This window comes from Chiroxiphia lanceolata, chromosome 5, assembly GCF_009829145.1.
Source record: "Chiroxiphia lanceolata isolate bChiLan1 chromosome 5, bChiLan1.pri, whole genome shotgun sequence".
Taxonomy (NCBI): Eukaryota; Metazoa; Chordata; class Aves; order Passeriformes; family Pipridae; genus Chiroxiphia; species Chiroxiphia lanceolata.
Genome location: NC_045641.1, coordinates 16,477,738 through 16,487,971, shown reverse-complemented (window position 1 = coordinate 16,487,971; position 10,234 = coordinate 16,477,738). Strand labels below are relative to the sequence as shown.

Genomic DNA, 10,234 nt, shown 5'->3' with positions numbered 1-10,234 from the left:
TCCAGATACAATCCTGAGTAATGTGCTCTAGGATGACCCTGCTTGAACAGGGGGGTTGGACAAGGTGACCTCCAGTCATTTCTAACCTCACCCATTCTATGATTCTATGAAAAAGTAGCATAAAATACCACTTTTGACAGTCAAAACACGAACTGCTAAATTTTTTTAAGATCTCAGGACCTATTTGAAAAGATCTTTAAATATGAGTTCATATTCACCTTTAAGTTAAAAATAATTTAAAGGAAATTATTCTTTGATATATTTTACTTTGGTCACATCATACTTCAAAACCTCACTAGTCTGTATTCCACCTAGATGTACATTGAATAAGCAGCCCAAAACTCCATTCAGTTTCTTCCAGTCTCTAATTTAAATACTTCATTTTTATAGGCTGTGTTCCAGTATACATGTGAACATTATCGTCCTCACTGCTGGAATACCCCAGCAAAGAGATGTGAGTAATGATGAGGAAGAATGACAGATCATGCTCCTCCGTGTGTTTTCCAGTATGTTTTTTTTTTCCTGCAGGTGTCCTCTTGACTGTAAACTTTGCAGAGCAGAAATCATTTTTTGCATCATAGCATACATCAGATGTTTTGCTAGCTCTTAACTAAAGAATAACAAAATCACAGATAATTATAGTCAAATTAAAACTCTTAAAAGGAATTAATGAAACTTTTGTGGATTAACTACCCTCTAGTCTTCATTATTTATTCACTTTGATGCTAATTTGCAAAATTCTTTAATTCACCATAGCTTTCCCTATCATTAATGTAAATTAACAAGGTTCTACTGTAACGTAGATGTTATTATCTTCCCTTGCATAAATGCACATATTTTTCTAATTAAAACAATGCTTTATTTTTAAAAATCAGATTACCAGGTATAATGGAAACAGAAAACATGAACAATGTACTCAGTTGTTTAGATAAAACCTAGGAGTATTGAGAATGACAGAGGTCATTTTCTTGTAGTCAAAAAAAATAGGCAAATGTAACAGAGAAATTTTAGTGGTCTTTACAGGTCTCTCAGAAGCATTGCATTCATATTTTTTCCAGTGAGAACCACTAACAAATGACTAATCCATTTATAGATGATTAAACAGCTGTGTATTACATACACTAAAGTCATGGATGTGAAAAACAGAAAAATAACTAAACAGTACTTTATAAATTTTAACATACAATAAATAATTTTTTTCCTTCTTATCAGAAGGTGCCCTTTTCTTATAACATATATGGGTTTTTTTCTCATTGATTCCAAATCTTACTATGCATTTTCTCAATAATAGCACTTTAAAACAGGAGGTGTTCCAAGACAAAATTCTATACTTACAGTAGAAAAGTAAGAAACATTAATAAGGGCAGTAAAAACATTGAAAGACTATTATTTGTTTTACATCCTTTGTTTTTATGTTCAACATTTTTCATTTGCAGTGACTTCATGAATTTCAGACGCATAGCTTAACAGGTGATTTTGCTTTTATATACAAAGGAAGGTTGCATGTCACAGCATTTGGCTGGTACACAATTTTCTAAATGAAAAGTGATATCAAGCTTATGCATTTGTATTGTTTTGACTTTTGATGTATTTTCTAGCATTTGGGAAGAAATACAGGAGTTGTAAAGTCTTACTATCTTCACAGTTGGATTTGTTACACTACCACTCCCACCAAGATTAACTGAAGAGAACTGAAACACAAATACTGCTTAAGAAATTTTCCTCCTTGTGTGTCCTCTGCTGTCATGTTACCTCACTTTCAAGTTCATGTTCAAGCCCAAATGTCCCAGTTGTCCAGAATAACTGTGTGTTGGCTCACACTTTCATTTGTCTGCAAAACAAAGCATCTGGATTCTCAGACAGGTATGATGCTAGGGGACAGCAGGAGAGGTTGTCTCATATTCAAGCCCCAGTTCTGTAGACTGAGTGCAACAAGCAGTTGACCGATGCAGCAGGACTTGCTCACACTCCCACAGACTTGACCAACCCATATTAGTAGTATCTTGCTGCTGCTACTTTTCCAAGTGGTGTGTGATGTACCAGTGGCATCTGAATTTTTTATTCATGTTTTTTTGCACTGTTTCTGCAAAAAATGAGCACACTCACCTCGTTGAAGCTTTTGGTATGGCAGCATAGTTAGTTCCCTAAGGAGGAAGAACAGCAGGGTGCTGTAGTCAGACAAGGAAGATTGTATAGGTAACACAAAGTACTTCTCAGAGGGAAATGGTAATTGCTTATTAAAGAGGAGGGAAGGGGGGAGAAAGTTTTGCAGAGTTGCTCAGCAACTCTGAGGATGCAGTAGGATGCAGTCATCTTCACAGATAAAGAACCTTTCTGGTGTGCACCACCATACAAATGAGACTTGTGGCCCTGAATAGCCAGAGGAAGCATAACAAATTAATTCTCTTTTGCCATATTATCGTGGATAATGGTTAAGTGGGATGATGGCACATACATGGGTACTTATGATCCAGATAGGAGCCTGCTAGAAAGACCTCTCAAAATGTGAATCATATCTAGGTAGCTGGCTGATGAGATTGTATTTGACTTAGAAAACCAGGGTCAGATCAGTTGTACATTTACAATACAGCCTAAGGAAACGGGGTGATTTCGGGCCTGAAAATAGCTGCTTATCCTAGCAACAACCATTAACCAAGAGTTTTATCTTTCATATAGGTAGTGAGAAAAATGAGTCTTAATGGAGTAGAACTGCCTCATGTTATAAAACAATTTTGGCAGGTAAGAATCTGGGTTGAGGTAAAGTCTGAAGAGCTAAGATGTACAAATCTATCTTCTGTCTCTTGGAAAACAAAGGTAGTACAAGAGGTGGCAAGTTTTTCCTAGAAGACAAAAAGGGGTTTTGATCTTAGTTCACTAAGGAGAAAAAGCTCTGAGGCACTGCCCCATGCTAGTATCTGAGTGTTTAATGTGTAATGACAGGAAAGTATGACATAACAGCAAGCTTGCACAGACAGCTCCAAAAGAATGTAAGCCTGGAGCTTCTACTCCAGGCTTTTACACCCTTAAAAAAAATAAGCAGACAGATGAGCCTAAGTGATTAGATATCACATGACCAGTGTGTTACCAGTGCTATGTTGAATGGAGGTAGACTACAGTAACAAAAGAAATTGTGGGAATTAGAAATGAGTATGATCTATGGGGGGAAAAAAGTAGATGGGAGGTGAAGTAATTTATTTGTTTGTGGAAAGGGCTGTTGTCCTTTGTCAGAGAGTTTGTGCAAATGACAGACAGTAAAAGAAATTTTGTGGGATAGATAATACCAGTTAGGAAAAGTCAAAGAGAGGAAAATCTTTTGGCAGTTGAAACAATATTGTTGTTATATGTCAATTAGCATATTCCTAACTTTTAGGACCACTCATAACTTGCATCTGAATGTTATGACTTAAGCATGTCCCTACAACATGCAGCCCTGAAAGCTGAAACTTTTCTGTTCTGAAATGTTTTCTGAACAATTTTTCTCCGCCTTGGAGGAAAAGAGAGAATCACCTATGCTAGGAAAGATACTAAAATTAAAATCTCACTTAAAAAGGAATCAGTGTTAGAGTAGCAAGGACCCCTAACCTGCAGCTCACAAATGAAAGTAAAGATGTGGAAGGGTTCTACTTTTCTCCATATTTGTGCTTGCTACTTGTGTGTACTTTGCAGGTCTCAGTTGATGTCAATCAGCAGAACCTGCTATTGGTATAAGTGAAGCTGCACTAATATATACCCACAGAGAATTAGGTTCATAATGTGTTAAATGTACTAGATTGGGAATGAATGTGGTATTGGATTTGAATTCCAAATGAGTGCAGCATCAATTTTTTTCTTTCTTATCTGACAATTGGAAAGTTGGAGACATTGCATGTGAAAAAGAATAATGTTAGACTTATTTTGAGCAGTTGACAGACATGGTTGGAAGTCTGATATGATTAATACCTCAATAATAGGGCTTAAGTAAGTTAGTCCCAATAGATTCTCAACCTAGACAGAGTGCCAAGATACTGATAATGGTTAAGTGACTTTCATTAGATAACAAATTCCATTTTTAGCTCTGTTTTAACAAGGAGCTTTTATAATGCATTAAACTCAAAAGAATTAAGGAGGTCTCTTACACACAAGTGAGTGGAGAGGAACTGGTTGCAAGGATTTGTGAATCTCATCTCTGAGCAGAAATAGTCTATCTGTCTTCATATTCATTTCCTTAGCAACACCTTGAGAATTTTTCCTTAAAATAAGTATTCAGATATAGGGATTTTTTTTTCTTTCTTTTCTAGGGCATCTGCAGAGGTGCTGCAACACACCCAGTACAGAAAAGAGAAATGTTAAGTTTGAATGCGCATAAGCTCAGCTGCAAAGTAGGGCCAAAAAGCATCACAAACCATCAACCTTCTTCTTTTCTTTCACACCTAAAGCAGGAACATTTGTATCCCTTTTCTTCCCCTCATTAGACTTAAAGACAAGGAGTGTCTTTACAGTGACAGAAATTCAAATCTTCTAGAAAGACCTTGACTAGAAATTCCTCCTTTCTTCATCAGCCAGCAAGTGGAGTGAAGCCCAACTTATACAACAGTATCCTTCCAGGAGTTATTCTTATCCAGAGAATACAGTTCCAGGAAGAATTAATTATTGGAAATGTTATTTATTACTTGTTTTACATCATATTTATGGATAGGGGAGTCAACTGAGCTGATAAGCAATTTTGCAGTAGATCCAAAAATTAGTTCAATCCTTGCCCTGGTGATGTGTCAAGGACCACAGCTGGCAGCTCAGCAATGATATTTTACAGCACAGGTGCTGACTACTCCATCTTTTCATGTGGCTTTGCTGTAGACTGGTGTGCCTTTACACAGTGGGTTATTCTGGCTCATAAGTGCATAAAACAGAGAGGTTCTTGCTGGAGTCAGAACATTATTGAATTAGGCACTGTGCATACATGTTATTAGAAACTGTCCCTGTTAAATAAAGCTTTGGTCTAATTAGAGAAAACAAGGAGAAGAAGAAAGTATTCCATAGGAATCATGAGAATGAAAAACAACATTTAGGGGGAAATAGAGGTGTTGAAGTGAAGGTAGGTAATCTCACTGCAGCAGGGAGCAGCAGATTCAGCTGCTGTGTTTGGTGGAGCCACGGATGGGGAACCCCTGCAGGGCTGTGGAGAGGGAGGGACGTGGTCACCAGGACAGGCTCAGGTACCTTTCAATGTAAAGCCTTTCACAGATGGGAATGTGATAAGTAGGGTGATCCAGCAGTAAAGCTGAAACATAACGAGATTTAGCTAAATGGGAGATTGAGATCTGTATGAACAAAAATTAAATGATGGGTCTTAAGGTGTGAAGGAAGAAGTTCTATAACAAATTCAGGAATGTAAAAAACATAAATCACAAACTGAAGTATGAAATAAAGGGAAGAAAATTATGTCAGTCAGTATGGAGCTGGAAATTATGACTACAGGCTTATTTTGCATATATTTAGATCAAACTTCTAATGCTGAAAAAGCAGAAGTCTACCCTGCCACTTTATAAGTATCCTTGAAATATGTTGATTTTCATTTTAAATTATCTTCATTCAGAAGTTAATTTTTATAAATTATATTTTTGCTAAAAAGTCAATTAATCTCCTTAATAATTGTGAACTTGCCTATTCATCTTCCAACTTCGAGAGGTTTTATTCTGCTTTCCGTGCCCATTTGAGCAATAATTTAGTTTAAAAACTATCACCAAAGCATGCTCCTGGCTGCTGTTCTTTATTTGCTGATAAACTGAGCTTGCAGATGTCAACTCCAAAGTGAATTATGTTTAAGTTGTCTTAAATTGACGAAGGTAATCAGATACGAAAAAGTGGTGATTTTACGCTTTAAAAGTATAAAAATGTGGCTTACTTACATTTTGATTGCAGTTTGAATTATTCCACCTCTTTCTACCATGAATTTCACTTAAGCCTAGGATTTGAGCTGATAAATCACTGCTAGCAGGCACTCCCCCACTAGCACTTTTAATGGGCAGTCTTTTTGAAAGTTAAACGTTTGAAAGCTAAAAATTACTCAAACACAGTCTTGAAAGGCTAAACACAGATTTGAAATCTGTCTCATGTTAGGCAATTTTGTCATAAGCTTTCAACATAATTGTAAAAAGTACAAAGCCTTGAAACCAAAACTGTGTTATAATAGCCAATTTCTTTGCTATAATCATGGTAATTATTATGATGATCCAAATATCTACCATTGTGTTAATCGAGATTTTAAATTCCTGAATGCGTTATTTTTCAAGCCTTGTGGGCCATCTCCTTTTCAAAGTTTCAGAAATATTCTTAGTTACATAACAGATGAACAAACAGCACAATATTCATCTGCAGATCCTGTCTACTCAGTGTGAGTAGCAATATCTTCCTCTCTTTGTCAAATGACTTCTTTTTTAATGTTCAGTTAAATCAAATGAGCATAGACTAAATATTTAATGCATATAGACTACCTGAGAAAATCTTTGTTTTAATCTTAGTCCTGTTTATAGATGCAAGAAGAGATCTTATTTAAACGTACAATGTCAATGTAATAGGATGTGTATTTATAGGAGCTCTCCAATAGTTTTCTTGGCACACTACTCAGCCAATTAAATTACCTATCTATTCTGAAAATGTCAGTTGTCTCAAACTCTTTGATGTCCATTGACAGCAACTGCTAGTAAAGAAATTCACCCAGTGATCGTGAAGACAGTCCACGCAACCACTAGCAACAATGTTGAGCACTGCTTCACTGCCCTGTGACAGATTTGTCAGCCTAATATTCAGTTACCAAATATCTCACACATTTCAATGCCTCCTTCATCCTCTCCTGACAAACAGCAAACTCCTGATATCTCCTACTGAATCCTTTCTGGATTTGTGGTGCTCCAAAGGGAGATCTCCTATTATGGATCAGACAGAAATCTGGAAGGCAGGAGTTTCTCATGTCTGATTTTGACATTACTTTATATTTTCCTTATTTTCATCTGTGAGTATCTCAATTTACCACAATTTAGTGGTAAATAGCTGTGGCCTTGAAAACATGTTAATACTGTAAAAGGCAGCTGTGCTTAAAAGCAAACCAGAAAGAGCTCAAGGTATCTTCCACAGTGAGACTACCACTTACCAGGTCAAAGAGGCACTACTTGAATTACTCAAATTGCTCTAAAAGTTGTAAGTACCACCTACAGCACATTACTATTAGACTAAAAGCACACCATAATAAATAGTGAAACAAATACTGTCTGTTAATTTATCAGGATTAGGGGAGCATTTCACTTTCACTCACGAGAGTACTAATAATCATATTGACTCAGAAAATTATAACTAAACAGAAATTATATCTAGAAATATTATATGTAATTTCTGCATTGCGTATTTCAAATCCACAGAGAAAAACTACTAAATGAGGTACTGAGTACCAATTGTGGAATATTGTACAATTACACATCTCAGAGACTACCTCAAATGGACTTGATATGCTGAGTTACTCACTTGCAATATTAAACAAAAGGTACAAGAGGGGAAGTATAACTATAACAAGACGATCGCTTACATGAGTGAAATAGAGAACATCAGCAACAGCAATGGTCTAAACCCACAGGAGAGTGAAAAATGCAATATGATACCTCTACTTTTTGGAATAGCTTTATTATTACTATTTCATAGAAGAACTCTTTAGTGGAAAAAAATATGTTACCCAGCTGCACATGTTAGGAATCTAGATGATTGCTCCTGTTCCACAGCCTGGTTTATATGGATTAAAAATCAATGAGCTGCTTTGTGACTGAGAAATAGCATTCTTCATACATTATGATCGAATAATTGAGCACCTAATTAAAAGACTACTCTACCTTGTGTCAATCTAAAGGAATTCTGGCCAAAAAATTAAAACAATCAACTACCATAAAAATAAGAATGTTCTTTTGCGAGTTAACGTCTTTCAAATCTGTACAATTTGGAAAGTAGCCAACCTCAGGAAAGGCAAGAAAATATTTCAGTTTGGGGTTTTATCCTCCACATGTCCCAGGGATTTGGCATTGTTGGCCAGAGTGAAACCTGGTGGAATGAGTCCCTGTCACAGGCTCTTTAGGAGGGATAGGCAGGACTGAAGAGGCAGAGGGGTGGCACTGTATGTAGTAGAGGGATTAGAATTTTGGAGCTCACAGTTGGCAACGGCACAGTTCCTCTGGGTAGGAATCAAGGGACAAATAAATAATGCAGATGTCATCATGGGAGTCTAGGATAGACCTCCCAGCCAGGACAATGGTTTCAATGAATTATTCTTTGAGGAAATAACAGACACTTCAACTTGCCAGAAATTAACCAGAATCATCACACAGCTGGTACAACCTGGGCCAGAAGATTCCTAAAAAACCTGAATGACAGCTTCATGGAACAGGTCCTAAGGGAGATGACTCTCAGAAAAATGTCCTTCTCAATCTGCTGCTTGTCAGCAGAGTGGACCTCGTGAGCAAAGTGCAGATTGATGGCTGTCTTGGCCACAGCAAGCATGAGGTGATTGACTTTAAAATCTCTGTTGACAGGAGGAAGAGTACCAGTAAAACCTCAGTGCTGGACATGAGGAGAGCAGACTTTAGGTTGTTTAGGAAATTAGCGAATAAGGCCCCTGGGAAAATGTTTTTGTGGGTGCTGTGGTCCATCATTGCTGGTCACTTTTTAAACACTGTGTCCTGTATGGCCAGTCTTCGCGAACGAAGATTTGGGAAAGGTCTTTCACCCTTCGAGCCTGCGCAGTGGATTTTTTAGGTGAGACACAGTGTGCGCTGAGCTGAGCCCACCCTTTAATCCTAAGGTTCATCTGCCGGGGCCGAGCAAGCTTGGACAGTGGCAGTGAGGTCCTCAGGACGTAGGTTTGTTTAGAGTGACCTTCTCTTAGATGGATGGCCTTACAGGGCTGACGAGCTCCATCTGCCCAGGGGACTCCTCTGACCGGGAATCGAACCCGGGCCGTGGCGATAAAAGCGCCGCATCCTAACCACTAGATCACCAGGGGGCCCCTAAGGGCAGAGGAACAGGCAATTCCCAAATGTTGGAAATCAAGTAGGCAAGGCAGGCCAGTTTGGCTGAACAAGAATCTTTTCTTGGAAATAAGTCAAGAAAGGAAGGTGTGTGACCAGTGGCAGTGAGGTAAGGTGATGGGGGAAGAATACAGAGGTGTTGCTTGCCCCTATGCAGCCAATTGCTCAACTGGAATTTCAGCTGGCCAAAAATACAGTGGACAATAAAGAATTTTTTGAAATATATTAGTGGCAATAGGCAGTGTAGAAATAACATTGGCCCGTTATAGGATGAGGATGGTGATGCCTTAAGCTCCTCTTAGGTTTTTATTTTTCTAATTTTTGTAGGCTTTATAAGTTTTATAAGTAGTAGAAGTAGATTTTAAAAGCAGCAACTCTCACTCCCTTTCCCTGTAGTACAAGTAGTTTACACATTCCTTCACCCTCTTACCCCATTCTATGCTCCCCATATTTCCCCTGAATTCAGTGGTATGTTTAGTCTCTTGTCAAGGTAAGGCCTATGCTGTTTAGAGAACACACATATCTAGGCCTGAAAAACAGAACAGAGTCGAGAACTAGGTGACTGTGTACCCTTTATGCTCTGAGGATGATGAGAATGATGAAAAGGCGGTCCCGAAATACACCCCAGACTCAATTCTAAGGGGATGGACCAGGAGACGGACCAGAGCAAAGGCTACAGGGTGGACACACTTGGGACTGGACGGATGGTATTATAAAATGTAACATCTCAAGCACAGCCAGCGCGCATCTTGTAACATCTACGCCTTGGTACAATTAAACCCTTTCCTTATCTCACCCCCAATTAACTGCTCCTGAGTTTTTTTAGCATCAACATTCCACAGCACCAATGGTCACCTCACAATGACAGAGACAAGGCAGAGGTGTTTAACGTTTTCTTTGCCACTGTCTTCAACAGGCATGATGGAACAAGAGGGTCTCAGTGCTCTGAGCTGGAGGACCATGACTACGAGAATGATCAACTCCCTGTTGACCCTGAAATTGTGTGGGATCTGCTGCTCCAGCTGGATCCCTACAAATCTATGGGGCCTGATGGGATTCATCCCAGAATCCTCGAAGAGCTGGCTGATGTCATTGCGCAACTTCACTTGATGATTTTTGAGCAATCTTGGGAATCCAGAGGAGGTCCCAGCTGATTGGAAACTCCCAATTGTTGTCCAGATTTTCAAGAAGAG

At 38.4% G+C, this 10,234-nt stretch overlaps 1 non-coding gene across 1 annotated transcript; it reads right to left on the bottom strand.

Moving 5' to 3' along the window:
- Positions 1-8,944: 8,944 nt before the first annotated feature.
- On the bottom strand, positions 8,945-9,016 carry TRNAK-UUU. The gene has a single exon. It is a non-coding gene; the product is annotated as a tRNA-Lys (tRNA).
- Between the last annotated feature and the right edge of the window lie 1,218 nt (positions 9,017-10,234).